This window comes from Ictidomys tridecemlineatus, chromosome 6, assembly GCF_052094955.1.
Source record: "Ictidomys tridecemlineatus isolate mIctTri1 chromosome 6, mIctTri1.hap1, whole genome shotgun sequence".
NCBI lineage: Eukaryota > Metazoa > Chordata > Mammalia > Rodentia > Sciuridae > Ictidomys > Ictidomys tridecemlineatus.
The window spans coordinates 106,080,923-106,091,913 of NC_135482.1; the positions used below are offsets into that span (position 1 = coordinate 106,080,923).

General features: G+C 44.0%; 1 pseudogene; it reads left to right on the forward strand.

The window, feature by feature from the left end:
• Positions 1 to 3,216: 3,216 nt before the first annotated feature.
• Positions 3,217 to 3,734, forward strand: LOC101966454 (large ribosomal subunit protein uL23 pseudogene; annotated as a pseudogene).
• Positions 3,735 to 10,991: the final 7,257 nt, after the last annotated feature.

A 10,991-nucleotide genomic window follows, 5' to 3' on the forward strand; every position in this document is an offset into this window, starting at 1 on the left:
GCAGCTAACACGAAAGTAGAATTTGGCCCTCCAACCATACAGGACGAGACTTGACAAGGAAATCAGTTTCTCTGACAATTTCAAAAGCTCCGACACTTTCGTCACTTGGCACTTGGCCATGGGGAATGGTGCTGTGGACACATACATTCCCCCCACCCCACCCCGAGAAAGATTTTCCCAGGAAGAACTGACAGTTCAAGTGCAGGCAAGTCCTTGAGGAATGAAGGACAAGCTCTTCCCTGCCCTTCACTGAAGACAGGTGTTGTAGGAACCAGCAGGACTTTGATTGGGTGGTGGAAAGAACTTCCTACCTGTCTCAGTTGAAAGGCACTAGGAGGGTTAGCCAGGAAGTCTGAAGAAAACTGTTTCCTGAAGTCTAAAGATTAAGCATGTCTGCTACTGGTCTTGGAAGGCTTAAGCCAAAGATGCAGGAGCCCGGCTTTGGAGTGTTGTTCCCTAGTCGCAAGGCTGCCTGAAATTCGGTTATACATTGTTCGGCTTACCTCGTTGTTCTTACATAAGGAAACCAAAATAAATTAGGTTTGCCCTTTTGTTACAGCTCCATCCTACCCTTCAGCCTCCTGAGTGCTCTTGCCAGCTGACTTCCCCCGTAAACTGCCTTCTCCCTTGTTTTGTTGAGAATGACAAGTAACTGAGAAGCTGGGCTTGTGGTTGGTTCACGACAGGTACTTAGCAACGACACTAGGTGACATCTTGAGCATTCCTGATTCAAAGTGTGACAACCTTTCTGGGATGCCTGGGAGGAGTCCTGTTAGACGAGGAGGCTGCACTAACTGACCTCAGAGTCCCCTACTGACAGCCAGAGCCTATGACCTTCTTCTTTGGTGATAGGCTTCCAGGGTCATTAAGACCAAGAGGATTGTGGAAGCTTGGCCAGTCAGGCAGCACTAATTATTTCCCCCAAAGGGGGGCTGAGTCGAAAGCTAAGGGTTTCGGGAAAATGATAAATTTAGACACAATCTTCTCCCTGAACAGTATCTGAGTAGCAAATGAAGTAAGAGACCCATATGATGCAAACGGCACACAGGTGTCTACCAAGACATTAGTTGAACTCTAAATCAGAATATGGAACTGCAGACATTCTGTCAAAGCAGCCCACACACTGAGGAAAAAGCAAGGATGGATGAGGGGAGGGACTGGGGTGTACTTAGGTGCAGAGTACTTGCCTAGCATGTGCAAGGCCCCGAGTTCTCACCTCAGCACTGGAAAAAAAAAAAAAACGATGAAAAAATGGGCTCTGAAAGCCATCTGGTCAGTGGACTACCTGTAGTCAGGATGTTGAAGTCTAACACAGGGCGCCTGCATTAATGAAAGAGGGAATGACTATTGCAAATCAGATTTCCCGGAAAGCAGACTATGAGATGAAGATCTGTAAGAAGGAATTGTTTTGAAAGTGCTCTAGGTATTGATGCCAGTGGGGTAAGGGAAGAAAGAAGAACAAGCAGAGGGTGAAGCTGGACCACTCCTCAGCCCCCTCATGATAGCATCATCCCACATGGAGTCTTCATGTCCTTGCACCTGCAGTCATTGGGTACAGGCTGGGAAGATGGTGTGTCTGAGGATGAAGATCTCCCATTCCAGAGAGGGCAGGAACTAAGTGCTGTCAGCTGCACTCCTGGTGGATGAAGGAAATAAATCATTCTATCCCAAAGGATAATCTGAGCACACAGCACAGCATCTACTACACCTACTGACCAGATACTTCTGAGCTCAGCTGGGTCTTGCTCTCAGGGCTGGTCTTGGGAAAATGGGTAAATCTGGCAGAATTTTCCCAGGGTATAACCCCCACATTCCTTCCCAGCATCCTTTACATCCCTTCTCTCTACTCGCATATAAGATACATATATATATATATATCTTATATACATATATAATATCTTATATATATAAGATATACTCGCATATAAGACAGGATCTCAGTGTGAATCCACACTAAGCATTCAGAGCTCATTATGTTGCCTTCTCCTAAATGCCAAGTGGTATTTTCAAGGTGGCCTCGCAGGCTAAATTCAAAGGAAGGGGACAGTAATAGTGCAATTTCAACCGGTGTTCAAAGAATTCTGTGAAGCGAGTGTGGTGGTGCACTCCTGTAATGCCAGCTACTTGGGAGGCTAAGGCACAAGGATCTCAAGTTCAAGGTCAGCCTGGGCAACTTAACAAGGTCTTATCTAAAATAAATCAATAAACAAATAAATACGTAAATAAATAGGGCTGGGGATGAGCTCAGTGGTAGAGCACCCCTGGGTTCAAACTCCAGTGCTGAGAAGGGAGGGGAGGGGTCTTTGTCTGGGTCTATTAAAAAAACAGATTGCTAAAGAAAAATCAGCCAGAATTTCAGGGATTGGGCATAGCTCGGTGGTAGAGCACATGTTTAACATGTGCAAGGTTCTGGATTTGATCCCGAGCAACAATAATAACAGCAACAACAACAGCAGCAGCAAAATCACACACACACACACACACACACACACACACACACACAGAATCTTTCCCCTCAAAGGCATGTTTTTTGGGGGATTTTATTTACCCAGAAGACATGTTCCCTAAACTTTGAGTGGAATCCAAAGCTGGCAAAAGTTTGCCCTGCTGGGTAAGCTCCCAAGCAGAGCAGTGACAGGCTGTAGACACTTGGCAGATGTGTAGTTTGGGCTGCCTGAGGGTGTAGACTGGTGCTTCTGAACTCCCTTGAACACCATAATCATCCTACTTAGCAGCCGCAGCGGCAGCGCTCCACCGCCACCATCATAACCACAGCATTAGCCAAGGGAGGTCTTCCTTAATTAAAGCAACTATCTTTCCTTTCCATCAGGGCAATTAGAATTTAATGAACCCAGGCTGCCTCTTTTAAGACTTCAAAATTATAGCTGATCTCAACGTTCACGTGCTAGAAAGGAAAAGAAAAAAAGCCATCACCCATTCTGAAAGCTTGAGAGGTGGCAGGGCTAGGCAGGAATGCAAACAAGTGGGGTTGCCAGGTGTGGCATTGTTGCATGCTCTGCTCCTAATCCCAGTAACTTGGGAGGCTGAGGCAAGAGGATCACAAGTTCAAGGACAGCCAGGACAACTCAGTGAGAACCTATCTCAAAAGAAAAAGGGAAAACAACTGGGATGTAGCTCAGTGGTAGAGCATCCCTGGGTTCAATCCCCAATACCGCAATAAATAAATAAATAAGAATATTAAGCCTTTTCACCAAGATGGCGCCGAAAGTTAAGAAGGAAGCGCCTGCCCCTCCCAAAGCTGAAGCCAAAGCCAAAGCTTTGAAGGCCAAGAAGACAATGTTGAAAAGTGTCCACAGTCATAAAAGAAGATAATCCACACGTCACCTACCTTCGGGCAACCCATGACATTGCAGCTCCGGAGGCAGCCCAAATATCCTTGGAAGAGCACCCCCAGGAGAAACAAGCTTGACCACCAAGCCATCATTAAATTCCCTCTGACCACTGAGTCGGCCATGAAGAAGACTGAAGACAACAACACACTTGTGTTTATTGTGGATGTCAAGGCCAACAAACACCAGATCAAACAAACCGTAAGGAAGCTCTATGACATTGATGTGGCAAGGTTAACACCCTGATCAGGCCTGATGGAGAGAAAAAGACTTATGTTCGACTGGCTCCTGATTATGATGCTTTGGACGTTGCCAACAAAATTGGGATCATCTAAACAGAGTCCAGCTGTCCAAGTCTAAATATACTTTTTTTTCCAACATAAAAAAAAAGAATTTTAAAAATATGGATTGCTGTTCCATGATGTATGAAATGACCTGGGAAAAAAATGGTGGCTCCTAAATGAATGGAGGAAAAGTGACCCCTCCTCCTACGGATTTTAAGAAAGCATGGGAAATTCTCACTTCCCTGGCATAGGGGTAAGGGACATTAATCAATCAGTGAGTTAACAAGCATTGGTTTTTGGTACCAGGGATTGAACCCAGGAGCGCTTAACCACTGAGCCACATCCCCAGCCCTATTTTTCATTCTTTATTTTGAGACAAGATCTCACTGAGTTGCTTAGGGCCTCACGAAGTTGCTGAGGCTGGCTTTGAACTTGCCATCCTCCTGTCTCAGCTTCTGGAGCTACTGGGATTTCAGGCATGCACCACTGCTCCTTTCAAGTTAATGAACATTTTACTTCTGCAATACCACATTGTACCAGACACTGTGTTGGAGCTGCGGAGGACTTGATGAGGAGGGCAGTACAAGAGGAGGAAACACAAGTCCCAATCTCAAGAAGCACACAATCTACTTCAAATTACACTTCAGGTCTGCACACCAGAACGACCGCTCATAACACAAGAAAGCTCATGTTAGTACCAAGAAACTCACAAGAGTGCAGACAAGCCACAGTATTAGGAAGACACAGAACCTGAGGAGGTGCAGAGTCTTCCAGGAAAGATAAACAGTGTAGCATAAGCAAGCAGTGAACCTGGGCTGTTCTGGCATTGGTGAGAATGTTAGATAGCAAACATAAACCGAGCACTGTCTGAGAAATTTAGGTCATTAGATGCTCACAAAAACCTTCCCCATTGAAATCATGGGGAAATTGAGCCACATCTGGATGAATGGACAAGCCCTACATTACACAAGGAGTATGTGGCAAAGTTGGGTTTTAGACCCAAGTGGTTTCAACTCCAGGCCAGTGCTATGCAATAGAAATACAGTTTGTGCTACACATGCTAGGCACATATATAATTTTAAGTATTCTAATAGATACTCTAGAAATGAAACCTAAAAAAAAGTAAAATTGACTTTAATTATATTTTACTTAACTCAGTATTTTAAAAATATGATCATTTGAATATGTGATCAGTGTAGGGCTGGGGATGTAACTTAATAGTAAGGTGCTTGCCCAGAATGTGCAAGACCCTGAGGTCCATTCCCAGGACTCCACAGACACAAAAAAAGGATAGATGTGTAATCAATATAAAAATCACTAATATTGTATTTTTTATGTGAAGATTTCCTTCTTTGAAATCTGTTTTCTTTTTTGTACCAGGGATTAAAACCAAGGGCACTTAACCACTGAGCCATATTCCCAGATATTTTTATATTTTATTTTAAGACAGGGTCTTGCTAAGTTCCTTAGGATTCACTAAATTGTGGAGGCCTGACTTTGAACTCACAATACTTCTGCCTCAGCCTTCCAAGCTGCTGGGATTATAGGCATGCATCACTGCAACTGGCGAAATCTGGGGTTTAGAATTTATACCACGTCTCAGTTCAGTTTAGCAATAGTTCAAATGCTCAAATGGACACATGTACCCACTGGCTACAGTACTGGATGATGCAGTAACAGACCATCAGCTATGGCTTAGCCATTTAACATCATGACCTCTATGGTTGGTGGCCTGATCACAGATGGTCAGAGAGTGACAGGATTGGGAAGGTGAGCTAAGGCAGTTTGCCTTATATATGAAGATTTAACCCTGCACCCCTCTTATGAGATTACTCAATAAGATCAAGAATTTATAATGATAGAATTTATGGGAAATAACTTGCTATAATGTTGGAGCTGGATGGACCAGGACATGGACCCTGCCTGTACTACAGACTCTGTGTGATCTGGAGCAAATTGTTTAATCTCATTAAGCCTCAGACTCTGCATCCAGAGCTATAAAATGGGAATCCTCAGGCTAACATCACAATGCTATTGTGAAGATTAAACCATATAGTGGACTTAAAGCTCTCAGTATGGTGCCTGACACATCTTAAATGCTCCAGTAATGTTGTCTGTTATTATCAAGAGCCCCAAGTTGCACAATTACAAAGTTTAAAGTGGCTTGGTGCTCTAGGCTGCAATTGCCACTAGAGACCATGCACACTGCATTTCAATTTAGCCTCTTTGCATGGTACCAGGTGGAGGCCAAGTCAGACTGGGGAATGAACTAGTGAAATCCACACAGTGAGTGTGGAGGCAGTGGGAAGAACCCGAGACTCACTCAAGATGCTTGTCGGCTTGAGAACATCATCCAAGGGATGAACTGGAACGGAAGGGTGGGTAATGGCACCTGAATATGGATTTCCATCCTGGCAAGATCTTGACAAATATATCTGGAAGGAGACTTAGAGATCATTTGGAAGCTGGGTGGAACAACTCTCCTCATTTTATAAAGGGAAGAGCTGAAATCTAGTGAGGTGAACTAATTGCCAGGGACAGGCAGCTAGTTAGGGGGAAAACAGTGCTTGAAAAAACAGTGCTTTCCTTCTTTATGAATCTTGCTTTATGAACCTTGCTCAGGAACATCTCCTCTTATCAACCCTGGCAGCATATCAGAACTACCTTGAAAGCTTCTGAAATCAATAGACGTTGGATTCCTCCACAGGAGATTCTTATGGACTGCCACTTTCCACTGACCATTTCCAAGGCCACCTCTCAACTATCAAATTCTCTATCCTGCTTCTTTCAAAATTTTTTTGGGGAGGGGTAGGGGGTTAAACCCAGAGATGCTTAAGCACTGAGGCACATCCCCAGTCTTTTTATTTTTCATTTTGAGACAGCATCTCACTTAATTGTTCAGAATCACACTAAGTTGCCGAGGCTGGCTTTGAACTTAGCATCCTCCTGCCTCAGCTTCCCCAGCCGTTGGGATTGCAGGTGTGTGCCACCAAGCCCAGCTAAAATCTGGTTATTTACATCTCTTCTTCTGTGAGGTTTTTCTCAGATAATCATGAAAATAACAATAGCAATATTAATAACAGTGATCGCTAACATTGCGAGGCCTCCTGATAGGCCAGCCACTGTGCTGAGCATGGATCATCCATTTAATCTTCACAAGGATGATTCCATTAGACAAAACAGGAAACCAAGACTCCATCAGAGGTAGTGGCTTCACCCACAGTCACACTGTTGAAATTGAGGGAGGGAGCTGGGATGTGAAGCCCTGACCAGGTCTGACTCCAGAGTTCATGCATTTGACTCCAGTTCTATATGTTCATGAAATTAGTCTGAATTGGGGCGGGGGGGGGGTTGCTTGCTTTTCACAGCAATCTTCTTCTTGCCCTTCCTATCTATCTAGTACAATTACTCTTCAGTCTCACCCACTGAAGGGACGATTTCTTCTTCCTAGGATTTCTGCTCTTTGTCTAAGCTCAGTAAATCTGTGGGCCAAAACGAAGGAAGCACTGTGTGACCGGGAGCCCAGGGTTGTGTAGGCGAACTGGTAAGCATTTTTTAAACACAGTAAATTCATCAAAATAGAAAGTTCACCTAATTTTACAGTTAAGAGTGAACCAAAGAAGTCCAGTTCTACCCCTATTTTATAGATGGGGAAACTGAGGTCTTAGAAAATTAAGTAACTTTTTAAATGTCACATAAGTAGTGGATGGCAGGGACAAGATGAGGTTCTGGGAAACAAACATAAAAATTACCATCCCATGTACTATCTTTTAATATGTTTTATATAAATTATTTTTATTTAGTGTACCTAATGGGATAGCTGTTTTATCCCCATTTGATTGATGGGAAAACTGAAGCAGTGTCAAGTGAAGTAACTTGTCCTAGTTCACACAGCTAAGAACTAACGGAGCTAGACCCACACACCAGGTCTCCTGTCTCCTGGTTCATCACATATTTTTAGAATTTGTTTAGAGTTTATTGGACGGTAGGTACTTTACATGCATTTTGACAACCATCGTAGTAATTCTCTGAGGTCTTTGTTTTAAAAAGGTGACCTGATTTTTTAAAACAAAAATCTTAGAGAAGGCAATAGCTCGATCCAATTTTGTTTATCTGTCATTGGTGGTTCTGAAATTCAAACAGGGCCACCTTTCATTCTATGTCTTAGCTACAATGATACATTGTGCTGGACACCCTTGACCCTAAATGAGCTTGGCTTAGGGATACTGTTACAGACCCCACAAATATACCTTGTTTGCTTTGGCTTGTGATAATGACAGAAGGGGGATGGTTCCCTCTTAACTCCTGGTAGAATCCTTTTTTAGCATCATATTCCCAGCACAGACTGCGGTATTGACACATGTCAATAAAGTAGACACTGCTTGTGTCTGTTACCAGTCTGAAAACAGACAAGCATGAGGGTGCATTGTGCAAGGACAACCTCCTTGGGAGTGAGAGCCAGCCAGTCTCCCAAATAGTTCAGTCCTGTTTTTCATCACTGTAACCAAAAGACCTGACAAGAACAACGTAGAGGAGGAAAATGTTATTTTGACTCATAGTTTCAAAGGTCTCGGTCCACAGATGACTGACTCCATAGCTCTGGGCCCAACAGGAGGCAGAACATCATGGCGGAAGGAAAGCAGCTCAAATGGGAATGGTGAAGGAAAGCAGCTCAAATATTAATCAGGAAACAGAGAGAGCTCTGCTCACCAGGAATACAAATAAATCCCAACGGCATGGCCCCAGCGACCACCTCCTCCAGCACACCTTAGCTGCCTGTAATTACCTTCCAGTTAATCCATTAGTGCATTAAGCCATTGATTAGGTTAAATCTCTCCTACTTGAATCATTTTACCTCTGAACTTTCTTGCATTGTCTCAATTAGGTAGTTTTGAGATAAGTTATAAGCCTATAGAAATGAATAGTCACAGTAGTGTTTGACATGCAAACTTTGTAAAGGTCCCCAAGAAATGAGCACTGCTCACGCTGTGTCCAGTGTCTTTACTCTGTTAAGCTCTAAGTATGTCTCAGTATAGCCTCACTAAGTGTCCCAACATGCCACTGATGTTACAGGGATGAAAATGTCAATGAAACTGAAGGGAGTAGTGCTAAAGGACAAGGGGGGAACTTGGAAAGGCAGACCTATCCTCAAAGCAAGGATGGTTAGAGCAACCCTAACTCCAGGATCAAGTCACTCAGAAGCAGCCTTCCAATGCTCCACGTGATTGAAGACTCTCATTCTCACAAGGTGCGGCAATTTCATTTCTATTTAGCAGGAAAAAAAATATTAAAAGAAGCATTCATAAAAAGAAAAACCAGGTAGAGGAAATAAGGACATCTCTGTTTCTTCTTTACATTTCTTAAAATGCCAACCTTTTTTGTCCCACTCGTCTTTCTGGAATAAACAATTTTCTTTGCATTTTCATGTTTTTTTTTAAATGGGGGATATGCATCTTTATCTATTTTTCAGTTGTAGCTAACATAAGCCACCTCTCTCCCTTTTTAAAAAATTTTCCATTTAATTCGGGTTCTCATTTCCTTGGAATCTTCTTATCCATTCCCTCCAAGTATCTCATCTCATGTCTTCCCCCTCTCTCTTGTTAATTGGAGCGGTTCCTTCATGCTCTAAGAAAGCTCACCCCCTTGTTTTTTCCTCACTCCTTCCCTTTCAGCTGCTTTCCTGAATTGTCATTGCACTGATTCTGTTTTACTGGCCACAAATGGTGCAGCTGGGATGGCGAAGGAGCAACTGAAAAGGAAATGCTAATCAGACCTTTTTACAGAGTATAGTGAAACACGCGCGTGCGCGCACACACACACACACACATAACAGGGAGTCTGGTTTAAGGAGGAAACTCTTTCTCACTATCCCACACAACCAGGATGGTTGCGTTTCTGATATTCCCTCAAAACAGCCCCTCCGGTGGCCTGACGGGGCTGGGAGAGCCATTGCCTGGCTTGTATTCTCCTGGTTCCCCTCTTTAACTGAGCTAAGTTTTAGACTTAGCCCAAACATTAAAAAGGGAAAGTGCACATAGACTTGAAAGCATAGTTCCCCAGGTCTTTGCCTGCATGGAGAACTGTCACTGGAAATAGACATAAGCATGGGGAGGAAGCCATCAGGTGACAGAGGGGACAGTGGTGCCTCTTCTATTTACATAAAGCAAGGAGTGACACAGAGGAAGTGCAATCAGATCTTTGTCCTGGACTATATTTTGCAGAGGGTGTATTGTTATTATCCTTCTTCTAGCACAGTGGAGAGCAGAAATTGAGTGACAAGGCCACTGCTGAGGCTCAGCATTGCTTTGTGACCTAAATCAAAGATGCTTCACCAAATTTCTTTGAGGATGTTCCCCAACCCCAGCTGGAGAAACATAACCAAGGAGAGAGTAAGGCCATCAGAAGGCTAGCAGAAAACTAATAAATGAAAAATGGCCAGACTGGAGAAAACTCACTGGAAAGGAGAGAACCCAAGACTCTCATTCTCACAAGGTGCGGGACACATCCTTTCCGCGGCCCATGTTATGGTGTCCCCATCTGTAAAAACAGGATTCAATCGACTGATCTCAGAGTGACTTTGCAGTTCAAATATTTATATTGTTGAGCAGTGGGAAATAAAAACTTTCCCCTTTGTCTATTTTGTTAGGGGTAATAGAAAATAATCATGAAGTAGGACTTACTTTATTTGGTCTTTACCCATCCCAAGAGCCATGGTTGAGAGAGAAGTCCTGTTTGTTTAAGAAAGGACTCAAGGTCCAAGCAAGTTCCTCATTGTCCTCCAAAGCTGACTCTTCTACCAAGCCCTGAGCAAGGCCCCTTTAAGGTTGGGTGTGTGTGTGCAAGGCACAGGCAAATTCAAGTGAGCCCTGCTCTCTCCACATCTGACATGGCAAGTGATGGGGGTAGGGGCAAGGCAGGGGGGAGAGGAGATGGGAATTTTCTAATGATCTTCTTTAGTTAATAGGCACAAGTTGTTAGCTTGATCTGAGAAGGCCTCTTTCCCCGTGTGCCAATTCCACCCCCTCCTTTTTGTAATGGGTTTAGTTCCCACAGCTAATGTACTGCGTAATGAGGCCGGAGGGAAGCGGAATGCTCTGGAGTAATGATACGGAGCCTCCTGGGCCCTGACAAAGGACAGAGAGAGCCCGGCTGGATGGTCTCAATGAGGTTCAGGCTCCTTTCAGCCCTGCTGAGTCGAAGCCTCCTGCCAGGGCTTGTGCTCAGCCGTGTCACATCCAGGCTCTGGTGTGAAACCCTAAGGAAGCTGGTGTGAGACAAACCTCTGCCAAACCAAGTTCATTTCTTTTTCTAAGATCTGATCCAACCTTCCTCCCCCAGCCTCCTGGTCTTCCAGTCA